Consider the following 15,402-nt stretch of genomic DNA (forward strand, 5'->3'; position numbering starts at 1 on the left):
TTTACCATTGAAACAAAAAGAATAAAATATCGAGGAATAAACCTACCTAAGGAGACAAAAGACCTGTATGCAGAAAATTATGACACTGATGAAAGAAATTAAAGATGATACAATTAGATGGAGAGATATACCATGTTCTTGGATAGGAAGAATCAACATTGTGAAAATGATTCTACTTCCCAAAGCAATCTACAGAGTCAATGCAATCCCTATCAAACTACCACTGGCATTTTTCACAGAACTAGAACAAAAAATTTCACATTTTGTATGGAAACACAAAAGACCCTGAATAGCTGAAGAATCTTGAGAAAGACAAACGGAGCTGGAGGAATCAGGCTCCCTGACTTCAGAATATACTAAAAAGCCACAGGAATCAAGACAGTATGGTACCAGCACAAACACAGAAATATAGATCAATGGAACAGGATAGAAAGCCCAGAGATAAACCCACACACATATGGTCACCTTATCTTTGATAAAGGTGGCAAGAATACACAGTGGAGAAAAGACAGCCTCTTCAATAAGTGGTGCTGGGAAAACTGGACAGATACATGTAAAAGAATGAAATTAGAACACTCCTTAACATCATACACAAAAATAAACTCAAAATGGACTAAAGACCTAAATGTAAGGCCAGACACCATCAAATTCTTAGAGGAAAACATAGGCAGAACAGTGTATGACATACATCACAGCAAGATCCTTTTTGACCCAACTCCTAGAGAAATAGAGATAAAAACACAAATAAACAAATGGGGCCTAATGAAACTTAAAAGCTTCTGCACAGCAAAGGAAACCATAAACAAGACCAAAAGACAACGCTCAGAATGGGAGAAAATATTTGCAAATGAAGCAGCTGACAAAGGATGAATCTCCTTACAAGCAGCACATGCAGCTCAATAACAAAAAAACAAACAACCCAATCCAAAAATGGGCAGAAGACCTAAATAGACATTTCTCCGAAGAAGGTATACAGATTGCCAACAGACACATGAAAGAATGCTCAACATCATTAATCATTAGAGAAATGCAAATCAAAACTACAATGAGATATCATCTCGCACCAGTCAGAATGGCCATCATCAAAAAATCTAGAAACAATAAATGCTGGAGAGGGTGTGGAGAAAAGGGAACCCTCTTGCACTGTTGGTGGGAATGTAAATTGATACAATCACTATGGAGAACAGTATGGAGGTTCCTTAAAAAACTACAAATAGAACTACCATACGACCCAGCAATCCCACTACTGGGCATATACCCTGAGAAAACCATAATTCAAGAAGAGTCAGGTACCAAAATGTTCATTGCAGCTCTATTTACAATATCCAGGACATGGAAGCAACCTAAGTGTCCATCAACATATGAATGGATTAAGAAGATGTGGCACATATATACAATGGAATATTACTCAGCCATAAAAAGGATCGAAACTGAGTTATTTGTGGTGAGGTGGATGGACCTAGAGTCTGTCATACAGAGTGAAGTAAGTCAGAAAGAGAAAAACAAATACAGTATGCTAACACGTATATATGGAATCTAAAAAAAGAAAAAAAAATGGTCAGAAGAACCTAGGGGCAAGACGGGAATAAAGATGCAGACCTACTAGAGAATGGACTTGAGGATATGGGGAGGGGGAAGGGTAAGCTGCAACACAGTGAGAGAGTGGCATGGACATATATACACTAGCAAATATAAAATAGATAGCTATTGGGAAGCATCCACATAGCACAGGGAGATTAGCTCGGTGCTTTGTGACCACCTAGAGGTGTGGGATAGGGAGGGTGGGAGGGAGGGAGATGCAAGAGGGAAGAGATATGGGGACATATATATATATATATATATATATATATATATATATATATATATATGTATGTATAACTGATTCACTTTGTTATAAAGCAGAAACTAACACACCATTGTAAAGCATTATACTCTAATAAAGATGTTAAAAAAAAAGCCACATGCACTGCAATGTTCATTGCAGCACTATTTACAATAGTCAAGTCATGGAAGCAACTTAAATCCCATCAATAGACCCATGGATAAAGAAGATGTGGTACATATAGACAATGGAATATTACTCAGCCATAAAAAGGAATGAAATTGGGTCATTTGGAGAGATGTGGATGGATCTAGAGATTGTCATACAGAGTGAGGTAAGTCGGAAAGAGAAACACAAATATCGTATGTTAACGCATATATATAAAACCTAGAAAAATGGTACAGATGAACTGGTTTGCAGGGCAGAAATAGACATAGATGTAGAGAACAAACGTATGGACACCAAGGGGGGAAAGTGGAGGGGTGGTGGTGGTGGTGTGATGAATTGGGAGGTTGGGATTGACATATATACACTAATGTGTATAAAATGGATAACTAATAAGACCCTGCAGTATAAAAAATAAATAAAATAAAATTCTAATATTCAAAAAAAAAAAGATGGCTTCAGATGGCAGAGAATGCTCCTTTCTCTTTCTATATTCTGCTATCCCAAATGAGTGGAACTTCTATGGCAAAAGGGAAATATCAAGAAGGAATAATAATGAAACCTTGCTGATATCTAAGCCTAAAGTTATATTAAGCTAGGGCACAGACTTTCTTTTTTTTTTTTTTTTTAACATCTTTATTGGAGTATAATTGCTTTACAATGGTGTGTTAGTTTCTGCTTTATAACAAAGTTAATCAGTTATACATATACATATGTTCCCATATCTCTTCCCTCTTGGATCTCCCTCCCTCCCACCCTCCTTATCCCACACCTCTAGATGGTCACAAAGCACCGAGCTGATCTCTCTGTGCTATGTGACTGCTTCCCACTAGCTATCTATTTTACATTTAGTAGTGTATATATGTCCATGTCACTCTCTCACCCTGTCACATCTCACCCCTCCCCCTCCCCATATCCTCAAGTCCATTCTCTAGTAGGTCTGTGTCCTTATTCCCATCTTGCCACTAGGTTCTTCATGACCTTTTTTTTTTTCCTTAGATTCCATATATATGTGTTAGCATACTGTATTTGTTTTTCTCTTTCTGACTTACTTCACTCTGTATGAAAGACTCTAACTCCATCCACCTCACCACAAATAACTGCATTTCGTTTCTTTTTATGGCTGAGTAATATTCCATTGTATATATGTGCCATATCTTCTTTATCCATTCATCTGATGATGGACACTTACGTTGCTTCCATGTCCTGGCTACTGTAAATAGAGCTGCAATGAACATCTTGGTACCTGACTCTTTTTGAATTATGGTTTTCTCAGGGTATATGCCCAGTAGTGGGATTGCTGGGTTGTATGGTAGTTCTATTTGTAGTTTTTTAAGGAACCTCCATACTGTTCTCCACAGTGGCTGTATCAATTTACATTCCCACCAACAGTGCAAGAGTGCTCCCTTTTCTCTACACCCTCTCCAGCATTTATAGTTTCAAGATTTTTTGATGATGGCCATTCTGACTGGTGTGAGATGAGATCTCATTGTAGTTTTGATTTGCATTTCTCTAATGATTAATGATGTTGAGCATTCTTTCATGTGTCTGTTGGCAATCTGTATACCTTCTTTGGAGAAATGTCTATTTAGGTCTTCTGCCCATTTTTGGATTGGGTTGTTTGTTTTTTTGTTATTGAGCTGCATGTGCTGCTTGTAAGGAGATTCATCCTTTGTCAGCTGCTTCATTTGCAAATATTTTCTCCCATTCTGAGCGTTGTCTTTTGGTCTTGTTTATGGTTTCCTTTGCTGTGCAGAAGCTTTTAAGTTTCATTAGGCCCCATTTGTTTATTTGTGTTTTTATTTCCATTTCTCTAGGAGGGAGGTCAAAAAGGATCTTGCTGTGATGTATGTCATAGAGTGTTCTGCCTATGTTTTCCTCTAAGAGTTTGATAGTGTCTGGCCTTATATTTAGGTCTTTAATCCATTTTGAGTTTATTTTTGTGTATGGTGTTAGGGAGTGTTCTAATTTCATACTTTTACATGTACCTGTCCCGTTTTTCCAGCACCACTTATTGAAGAGACTGTCTTTTCTCCACTGTATATGCTTGCCTCCTTTATCAAAGATAAGGTGACCATATGTGTGTGGGTTTATCTCTGGGCTTTCTATCCTGTTCCATTGATCTATGTTTCTGTTTTTGTGCCAGTACCAAACTGTCTTGATTACTGTAGCTTTTTAATGTAGTCTGAAGTCAGGGAGCCTGATTCCTCCAGCTCCATTTTTCGTTCTCAAGACTGCTTTGACTATTCGGGGCCTTTTGTGTTTCCATACAAATTGTGAAATATTTTGTTCTAGTTCTGTGAAAAATGCCAGTGGTAGTTTGATAGGGATTGCATTGAATCTGTAGATTGCTTTGGGTAGTAGAGTCATTTTCACAATGTTGATTCTTCCAATCCAAGAACATGGTATATCTCTCCATCTATTTGTATCATCTTTAATTTCTTTCATCAGTGTCCTATAATTTTCTGCATACAGGTCTTTTGTTTCCTTAGGTAGGTTTATTCCTAGATATTTTATTCTTTTTGTTGTAATGGTAAATGGGAGTGTTTTCTTAATTTCACTTTCAGTATTTTCATCATTAGTATATAGGAATGCAAGCGATTTCTGTGCATTAATTTTGTATCCTGCTACTGTACCAAATTCATTGATTGGCTCTAGCAGTTTTCTGGTAGCATCTTTAGGATTCTCTATGTATAGTATCATGTCATCTGCAAACAGTGACAGCTTTACTTATTCTTTTCCAATTTGGATGCCTTTTATTTCTTTTTCTTCTTTGATTGCTGTGGCTAACACTTCCAAAACTATGTTGAATAATAGTGGTGAGAGTGGGCAACCTTGTCTTGTTCCTGATCTTAGTGGAAATGGTTTCACTTTTTCACCATTGAGGACAATGTTGACTGTGGGTTTGTCATATATGGCCTTTATTATGTTGAGTAAATTTCCCTCTATGCCTACTTTCTGCAGGGCTTTTATCATAAATGGGTGTTGAATTTTGTCAAAAGCTTTCTCGGCATCTATTGAGATGATCATATGGTTTTTCTCCTTCAATTTGTTAATATGATGTATCATGTTGTTTGATGTGCGTATATTGAAGAATCCTTGCATTCCTGGAATAAACCCCACTTGATCATGGTGTATGATCCTTTTAATGTGCTGTTGGATTCTGTTTGCTAGTATTTTGTTGAGGATTTTTGCATCTATGTTCATGAGTGATATTGGCCTGTAGTTTTCTTTCTTTGCGACATCTTTCTCTGGTTTTGGTATCAGGGTGATGGTGGCCTCGTAGAATGAGTTGGGGAGTGTTCCTCCTTCTGTAATATTTTGGAAGATTTTGAGAAGGATAGGTGTTAGCTCTTCTCTAAATGTTTGATAGAATTCGCCTGTGAAGCCATCTGGTCCTGGGCTTTTGTTTGTTGGAAGATTTTTAATCACAGTTTCAGTTTCAGTGCTTGTGATTGGTCTGTTCATATTTTCTATTTCTTCCTGGTTCAGTCTCGGCAGTTTGTGCATTTCTAAGAATCTGTCCATTTCTTCCAGGTTGTCCATTTTATTGGCATACTATTGCTTGTAGTAATCTCTCATGATCGTTTGTATTTCTGCAGTGTCAGTGGTTACTTCTCCTTTTTCATTTCTAGTTCTATTGATTTGAGTCTTCTCCCTTTTCCTCTTGATGAGTCTGGCTGATGGTTTATCAATTTTCTTTATCTTCTCAAAGAACCAGCTTTTAGTTTTATTGATCTTTGCTATGTCTCCTTCATTTCTTTTTCATTTATTTTTGATCTGATCTTTATGATTTCTTTCCTTCTGCTAGCTTTGGGGTTTTTTTGTTCTTCTTTCTCTAATTGCTTTAAGTGCAAGGTTAGGTTGTTTATTCGAGATGTTTCCTGTTTCTTGATGTAGGCTTGTATTGCTATAAACTTCCCTCTTAGAACTGCTTTTGCTGCATACCATAGGTTTTGGGTCGTCGTGTCTCCATTGTCATTTGTTTCTAGGTATTTTTTGATTTCCCCTTTGATTTCTCCAGTGATCACTTCGTTATTAAGTAGTGTATTGTGTAGCCTCCATGTGTTTGTATTTTTTACAGATCTTTTCCTGTAATTGATATCTAGTCTCATAGCATTGTGGTCGGAAAAGATACCTGATACGATTTCAATTTTCTTAAATTTACCAAGGCTTGATTTGTGACCCAAGATATGATCTATCCTGGAGAATGTTCTATGAGCACTTGAGAAAAATGTGTATTCTGTTGTTTTTGGATGGAATGTCCTATAAATATCAATTAAGTCCATCTTGTTTAATGTATCATTTAAAGCTTGTGTTTCCTTATTTATTTTCATTTTGGATGATCTGTCCATTGGTGAAAGTGGGGTGTTAAAATCCCCTACTATGATTGTGTTACTGTCGATTTCTCCTTTTATGGCTGTTAGTATTTGCCTTATGTACTGAGGTCCTCCTATGTTGGGTGCATACATATTTACAATTGTTATACCTGATTCTTGGATCGATCCCTTGATCATTATATAGTGTCCTTCTTTGCCTCTTATAATAGTTTTTATTTTAAAGTCTATTTTGTCTGATATGAGAATTGCTACTCCAGCTTTCTTTTGATTTCCATTTGCATGGAATATCCTTTTCCATCCCCTCAGTTTCAGTCTGTATGTTTCCCTAGGTCTGATGTGGGTCTCTTGTAGACAGCATATATATGCATCTTGTTTTTGTATCCATTCAGCCAGTCTGTGTCTTTTGGTTGGAGCATTTAATACATTTATATGTAAGGTAATTATCGATATGTATATTCCTATTCCCATTTTCTTAAATGTTTTGGGTTTGTTATTGTAGGCCTTTTCCTTCTCTTGTGTTTCTTGCCTTTAGAAGTTCCTTTAGCATTTGTTGTAAAGCTGGTTTGGTGGTGCAGAACTCTCTCAGCTTTTGCTTGTCTGTAAAGGTTTTAATTTCTCCATCAAATCTGAATGAGATCCTTGCTGGGTAGAGTAAGCTTGGTTGTAGGTTTTTCTCCTTCATCACTTTAAGTATATCCTGCCACTCCCTTCTGGCTTGCAGAGTTTCTGCTGAACGATCAGCTGTTAACCTTATGGGGATTCCCTTGTGTGTTATTTGTTATATTTCCCTTGTTGCTTTTAATATGTTTTCTTTATATTTAATTTTTGATAGTTTGATTAATGTGTCTTGTCATGTTTCTCCTTGGATTTATCCTGTTTGGGACTCTCTGTGCTTCCAGTACTTGATTAACTATTTCCTTTCCCATATTAGGGAAGTTTTCAACTATAATCTCTTCAAATATTTTCTCAGTCCCTTTCTTTTTCTCTTCTTCTTCTGGGACCCCTATAATTCGAATGTTGGTGTGTTTAATGTTGTCCCAGAGGTCTCTGAGACTGTCCTCAATTGTTTTCATTCTTTTTTCTTTATTCTGCTCTGCAGTAGTTATTTCCAGTATTTTATCTTCCAGGTCACTTATCTGTTCTTCTGCCTTAGTTATTCTGCTATTGATCCCATCTAGAGTATTTTTAATTTCATTTATTGTGTTTTTATTGTTGCTTGGTTCCTCTTTAGTTCTTCTACGTCCTTGTTAAATGTTTCTTGCATTTTGTCTATTCTATTTCCAAGATTTTGGATCATCCTTACTATCATTATTCTGAATTCTTTTTCAGGTAGACTACCTATTTCCTCTTCATTTGTTAGGTCTGGTGTGTTTTGGCCCTGCTCCTTCATCTACTGTGTGTTTTTCTGTCATCTCCTTTTGCTTATCTTACTGTGTTTGGGGTCTCCTTTTCACAGGCTGCAGGTTTGTAGTTCCCGTTGTTTTTGGTATCTGTCCCCAGTGGCTAAGGTTGGTTCAGTGGGTTGTGTAGGCTTCCTGGTGGAGGGGAGTAGTGCCTGTGTTCTGGTGGATGAGGCTGGATCTTGTCTTTCTCGTGGGCACATCCATGTCTGGTGGTGTGTTTTGGGCTGTCTGTGGCCTTATTATCATTTTAAGCAGCCTCTCTGCTACTGGATCAGGCTGTGTTCTTGTCTTGCCAGTTGTTTGGCATAGGGTGTCCAGCACTGTAGCTTGCTGGTCGTTGAGTGAAGCTGGGTCTTGATGTTGAGATGGAGATGTCTGAGAGATTTTTGCCGTTTGGTATTACGTGGAGCTGGGAGGTCTCTTGTGGACCAGTGTCCTGAAGTTGGCTCTCCCACCTCAGAGGCACAGCCCTGATGCCTGGCTGGAGCACCAAGAGCCTTTCATCCACACGGCTCAGAATAAAAGGGAGAAAAAATAGAAAGAAAGAGGATAAAATAAAATAAAATAAAATAAAATAAATTAAAGCTATTATAATAAAAAATAAGAAAAAAAGTATTAAGAAAAAATTTATTAAGAAAAATTTTTTTAATTTTTAAAAATAAATTTATTAATTTTTTATAATAAAAATAAGAAAAAAGTTATTGAGAAAAAAATTTAAGAAAAATTTTTTTTAAATTTTTTTAAAATAAAAAATAAAAATCTTATTAAGAAAAATTTTTTTAATTTTTTAAAATAAAAATAAGGGAAAATTATTAAGAAAAAATGTATTAAGAAAAAAAATTTTTTAAGTAAAAAAAAAACCCAAAAAACGGACGGACTGAACCCTAGGACAAATGGTGAAAGCAAAGCTATACAGACAAAATCTCACCCAGAAGCATATACATATACACTCACAAAAAAAGGAAAAGGGGAAAAATTAATATTTCCTGCTCCCAAAGTCCACCTCCTGAATTTGGGATGATTCGTTGTCTATTCAGGTATTCAACAGATGCAGGTACATCAAGTTGTTTGTGGAGCTTTAATCCTCTGCTTCTGAGGCTGCTGGGAGATATTTCCCTTTCTATTCTTTTTTCGTACAGCTCCTGGTTTTCAGCTTTGGATTTGGACCCGCCTCTGCTTGTAGGTCGCCTGAGGGTGTCTGTTCTTCGCTCACACAGGACGGGGTTAAAGGAGCAGCTGCTTCGGGGGCTCTGGCTCACTCAGGCGGGGGAGATGGAAGGGTACTGATGCGGGGCGAGGCTGTGGCGGCAGAGGCCGGCATGACGTTGCACCAGCCCGAGGCGCGCCGTGCGTTCTCTCGGGGAATTTGGCCCTGGATCACGGGAGCCTAACAGTGGCGGGCTGCACAGGCTCCCGGGAGGGGCAGTGTGGATACTGACCTGTGCTTGCACACAGGCTTCTTGATGGCGGCAGCAGCAGTCTTAGTGTCTCATGCCCATCTCTGGGGTCCGCGCTGATAGCCGCGGCTCGTGCCCATCTCCAGAGCTCATTTAGGCGGCGCTCTGAATCCCCTCTCCTTGCGCACCACGAAAGAAAGAGTCAAGAAAAAGTCTCTTGCCTCTTCGGCAGCTGCAGACTTTTTCCCGGACTCCCTCCCGCCTAGCTGTGGTGCGCTAACCCCTTCAGGCTGTGTTCACGCAGCCAACCCCAGTCCTCTCCCTGCGATTCGACTGAAGCCCGAGCCTCAGCTCCCAGCCCCCGCCTGCCCCGGCGGGTGAGCAGACAAGCCTCTCAGGCTCGTGAGTGCTGCTGGGCACCAAGCCTCTGTGCGGCAATCTCTCCGCTTTGCCCTCTGCACCCCTGTGGCTGAGCTCTCCTCCATGGCTCCGAGGCTTCCCCCCTCTGCCACCTGCAGTGTCCGCCCGCGAAGGGGCTTCCTAGTATGCGGAAATCTTTCCTCCTTCACAGCTCCCTCCCACTGGTGCAGGTCCCATCCCTAATCTTTTGTCTCTGTTATTTCTTTTTTCTTTTGCCCTACCCAGGTACGTGGGGAGTTTCTTGCCTTTTGGGAGGTCTGACGTCTTCTGCCAGCGTTCAGTGGGTGTTCTGTAGGAGCAGTTCCACGTGTAGATGTATTTCTAATGTATCTGTGGCAAGGAAGGTGATCTCCGCGTCTTACTCTTCTGCCATCTTGCCCAGACCCCCCTCGGGCACAGACTTTCTTAAAAGTGTCTTATCCAAGGATCCACTTTACAAATAAGCAGAGACAGTGAAATTAAGTGAGTATTCCAAAGACAAGCAGTCATTGCCTGGGATAACTGAAACCCAAGTCTCCTGAGCACAGCTGCCCCCTCCTTCAATATGTTTCCCTTTAAATTAGAAATAGGCTCTTTTTTCTTTGTTTTCTGTGTGCACTGACAGGTCAAAAGGAATAAGGCTGGGCTTTGTACAGTCCTGAGCTGTTTAGTTGCACAGTAATTTGAGAGGATAAGGATATTTATTGTCTTACATAAATATAGAGAAGGCCTGTCTAATAGGATTTGAAGGAGCATGCCCCAAAGATCCCCCTGCCCCTAAAATATTTATCTCTCAGGGGCCAGAGTGTCCATCATAAGTGGGGCAAAGCTGGATGGCAGAGACTTCTGGGAAGAAAGCACAGTCTATCATCGCAACCTTAGAGTTCATTACTTTATCAACTATGAGCAGCTTTGTCACCACCAAAACTGTGAGGGAACTGAGACATCACTTTGGAGTTGGGTATAGTCCCAAGTGCCTGCAATGGAAAACAGGACCCTACACAACGTGTCCCACCATCAGTCCTTAGTGACATCTCCCAGCACCTTCCCCCTGGCTCATTCTGCCCCATATATGGTGTCCTCCTATCCCTCCCCAAATTTCTCTTGTATGTGCTTGTCTCATGGACTTTGTGCTCGTGTTTGCTCGCCTTAACACACTTTTCTCACAGATTGTGACATGGTGTGCTCCCTTCCCTCCTGGTTTGTGCTAACCTGTCACCTCCTTTGAGGCCTTCTCTGACCATCCTAATGACAACTGTTTTCTTCTCTGCTCCTCATATTTCTCTTGCTTATTTAATTTTTCTCCGTAAGACTTATCACCGTCTGACATGCCATATATTCTGTCATTTATTATTTGTTTTCTGTCTATCTTCCTTACTAGAATTCAAGGACTATGAGGGCAGGATTTTTTGGGTCTGTTAACTGCTGTATCCTCAGAGCTTATAAAAATGCCTGGATTTAGTATGCACCCAGCAAAAATAAGTTGATGGAAGGAAGCAAAAAGGAGAGAAAGAAGGAAAGAAAAAGGAAGAAAGGCATGTTCACTTTCACGTGGTAAGAGAGATTGATGAGGGAGACCTGCAGCATATTTTATGGAGCCATTGGTTTTCACCTGCCTCTCTCCAAGACTCCTCAGTAAAAAGGAGCTCAGTTTGTTGATTTACCCCCCCCCTCCCATTTCCTTTACTCGTTTGTGGTAGTCATGTTAATGATGAGCAGAAAGTCTACAAGGGTGATGGAGAGTCAAGAGAAGGAGAAATGGAGAAAAGGCGGGAGAGCAAAGGGAAAGAACATGAGTCTTGTGAGAAGAGTATTGAATATAATTTATGGTTTCAAGAAGCATCTCCACCACTCACTAGCTGTGTGACTTTACACAAGTCACTTCCTTTCCCCAGGCCTCATGGTAAAACTTGTGCAGGGCACTTTGCTGCTACTTCCCATTTCAGCACCTGTCAGCTTTTACTCATTGAACTTGGACATGACCTCAGAATACCACTCAACATGACAGTCCAGGTCTCACAACTGAGATAACACCACTACCACATTTGGCTTAGACTATCTCTCAGGTGATTTCCAGTTTAGCTTATTATGCTTTAAATTTTGGAAAGGGGGGGTGTGGAGAATGAGATAGTGGCTCCATGTTCATGGAGTGGGGGAAGGAAATCTGAGGGAAAAGAGAATTAAAATGAGGTCAGTTGGGATGGTGGGGAGGACTTCTAAGCATTCTATGGACAGGTTGGTGGTATTCCAAGCTACTAACAATTAGATGTATTGTGAGTGTGTTTTCAGGAGATGGCTGATAGACAGGAAGTCGCTATAGCATGATGAACCTCAAACTAGAGTACATCTGAATCACCTAAGGCTTTTAAAGCACAGATCTCTGGACCTCATTCTCAGAATTGCTGACTCAGCAGATCTGGGGTGGAGCCCAAGAATTTCCATTTCTTACAAGTGCTCAGGTGATGCTGCTGGTCTAGAAGCCACACTTTGACACTTTGCTATAGTGTCAGGAGTGGGAAGTATAGAGAGAAAGAGATGTAAATGGTTTGGGCAAGAATTCCTCAAAAAGCTAAAAACAGAACTACCATATGACCCAGCAATTCCACTCCTGGGTATATATTGAGAAAAAACAAAAACACTATTTCAAAAACATACATGCACCTCAATGTACAATAGCCAAGGTATGGAAGCAACCTAAGTGTCCATCAGCAGATGAATGGATAAAGAACATATGGTATATATATACAATGGAATCCTACTCAGCCATAAAAAAAAATTAAATTTTACCATTTGTAACAACATGGATGGACTTGGAGGGTATTATGCTAACTGAAATAAGTCAGACAGAGAAAGACAAATACTGTATGATATCACTTATATGTGGAATCTAAAAAAATACAACAAACTAGTGAATATAACAAAAAAGAAGCAGACTCACAGTTACGGAGAACAAACTAGTGGTTACCAGTCGGGAGAAGGGAGGGGCAACATAGGGGTAGGGGATTAAGAGGTATAAACTACTATAAGAGCATGATCATCACTCTGCACCCACTGCCATCACCTTAAGAAGAAAAAGAGGATTGAGAATTGAGACAAGTGGTAAAGAGAGAGAATAAAATAGGGCATCAGTCATAATATACTCCCAAGATTCTTTGGAAGGCTAAAATATCAAGCCTAAAATTGCCAAAAATAAAATGGGGATGGTACTTAAAATCAAGCTGATTCCACAGCACGTGTTAAACGTATATATCGCAATAGCATGTAGCCTGTGGTACGTGGCATGCATTCCTGCTGCAGGGAGACATGAGACTTTGAGACTGGTGAAGAAACTCTCTAGCCAGCAGGGGGCCCTGTCTAGGGTAGTAAAACTGCCATGATTCTTTCTCTTGTAGAATAAAAGTCAAGCACTTCCTGGAGGCACTTCCTAGAACTATGAAGTTGGTTGACACAGCTGTGGGGGAACATTAGCTTTCTTTGGGTGCTGTGAAGAAAGGAGAACCTTTGTGGACATTTCCTTGTGGACGAGAGGAAGCTGTGTGGCAGGGAGGCCTCTGAAAGCCCATGTAATTACACAATAAAGTTGATGACTGGGTAGGTAGGGAAGGTCCTGGCAGAAAGATTAACCAAGTGCTGCTGGTTGTCATTTTATGGCATGTGCAGTCAGTCAACACCCGCCAGGTATGAAAACCACAATATGGCAGGTACTATGGGGAGAGGCATGAAGGGCAGGGAGAGAAGATAATTCATGATCTGTGTACAGTGAAAAGTGCAGACAATCCTATTAAATTCTCCAAACAACCTATGAACTCTTCATTGTACAGGTTCCGGGAAGCTAAATAACTTGTTCAAGTTCACCAGCTTGAAAAATATTGAAAAAGTGTGAAAAAGTGTGCATTATTTCTCGGCCCAGCTTGGAAATGTGTCTTGCTCATCCTTGCCAGATAACAGAATTGCTTGGCCCCTTCAAATTCCAAGGTCCCTGCAAGGCTTAGAATCAGAATTTCTAAGTGGGGTGCCTGGGATGTTTTATACACATCCTAGGTGGTTCGTAGGATCAGGTCATTTTGGGGAAGTCTTGCAATGTAAATATCACACTGTCTTGACGAGTAGCATGAGATTGGAGAGGAAGGGGGTGGCATAGAGAGAGAGTAAGGAGGTAGAATTGTCCGACTTGACAGTGACTGTAGGAAAATAAAGTCTCCAGTCCCTGATCAGCACTTTCTGTCCAGAGTTCTGTGGGCTTTAAACCCCTGCCTCACAATCACATCCTCCTCTAACCAGGACAAAAGCAGCGATTGGCCCTGCTGCCACATTCCCTTGGGTGTGAGCCCCCCAAGAGAGCTTCAGCCAGAGCATACCAGCATGCAGCTCTACTCATCTGGAGATGATTTTCATAATACTCATATGTGGAAAGAAATGTAAAAGGTTTTCTGGGAGAGCAGCCAACTATCATGTCTCTGTTTTCAGAACACAAAAATTACTGTAATTGGTTGATTTAAAAAATAATGATGATGATGTATTGTAATGAGATGACTTAAAGAGAGAGTTTCTTGGAGCAAGAAATTATGTTAGTTTTAAAAGGTTTTAAATTGACCAAATTGTACCAGGATAAATCCTTTTCCTTTTAGCACAGCAGGCCATTTTCCCTGAGCCCTTGGGTCCAGAGTTACCGGCTACCTGAAGGTCAGATTAACATTTGCTAATTTTTTGGCCTTCAGTGAAGATACCACCTATGATAGACAAAATAATGGTTCTTCAAAGATGTCCACATCCTAATCTCTAGAACCTGTGAATATGTTACTTTATAAGGCAATAGGGACTTTGCAGATGTGATTAAATTAAGAATCTTGAGATAGGAAGATCACCCTGGATTATCCAGGTAGGACCAATGTAACCTAAAGGGTCCTTATAAAAGGTAGGCAAGAAGGTCAGAACCAAAGAAGAAGTGGTGATGGAAGCAGAGGTTAGAGTGATTGATTGCTGGAAAGAGGTCATGAGCCAAGGAATGCAGGCAGCCTCCAGAAGCTTGAAAACGCAAGGAAGTTGATTGTCCCCTTGAGCATCCGTAAGGAATGCAGCTCTCCTGACACTTATTGTAGCCTAGAGAGAGACTCATTTTGGATTTCAGATTCCCAGAACTGTAAGATAATAAATTTGTGTTGTGTTAAGCCACCAAGTTGGTAGGAATTTGTTACAGAAGAAATAGGAAATTAATACACCATCATTGAGTAACTTTTGTCTGTTATTTCCATGTTGACTAGGAAGGATCTTGGAGCCAAGAGGGACCCTTAGGAAAAGCCAGCATAGGGGTCAAATTAAGACCTAAGTTCAAAGTCTATGGTGTTGACTCCGACTTGGAACCACCATTGGGCAAAAAATCCTAATTTCCTCCCTTGACTACAAGATCCATGGAGTATTTATTCATTATGAATACCAGTAACAGTGCCCCATCTCAATGTTTTTCCTATGGCCATCTGCTATTACTTCTCCTGATGCTGCCACTTCAGGTGTCCCCTAGGCCATTATCCCTTATAATTGTAGTGCTCATGGCCAGCTTCAGAGAATCTTCCCCTTTGACCATTTCAGCCTGCAAATCTCATTCTGAGGAAATTAAAATAAGTATTTGCTAGAAAAGAGGCCATTTGTGTCTGGGTATCTCATTCCAATGTGTCCTTTCCTAATTATAATCAACTGGCTCCCTTGGCTGAGACCTATGCTTCATGACTCTCTGTAACTCAGAGAAAGTTTCTTATATGTAGTCATCAGCCCTGATTTTGGTTTTTGTCTTCTGCCTGGTTTCACCCCTCTCAGGAACCTTCTTTAACTTTATTTCCTTACTACAATTTTGGTCTTAGGGTGTGCAGTTAATCCCCTAC

General features: G+C 40.1%; 1 protein-coding gene across 3 annotated transcripts in view; it reads right to left on the bottom strand.

The window, feature by feature from the left end:
- Positions 1 to 15,402, bottom strand: part of CPNE4 (copine 4) — a 630,288-nt gene that overhangs the window by 64,747 nt on the left and 550,139 nt on the right. The window lies entirely within an intron of this gene.

The sequence above is a fragment of the Balaenoptera acutorostrata genome, chromosome 4 (assembly GCF_949987535.1).
Source record: "Balaenoptera acutorostrata chromosome 4, mBalAcu1.1, whole genome shotgun sequence".
NCBI classification, from domain to species: domain Eukaryota; kingdom Metazoa; phylum Chordata; class Mammalia; order Artiodactyla; family Balaenopteridae; genus Balaenoptera; species Balaenoptera acutorostrata.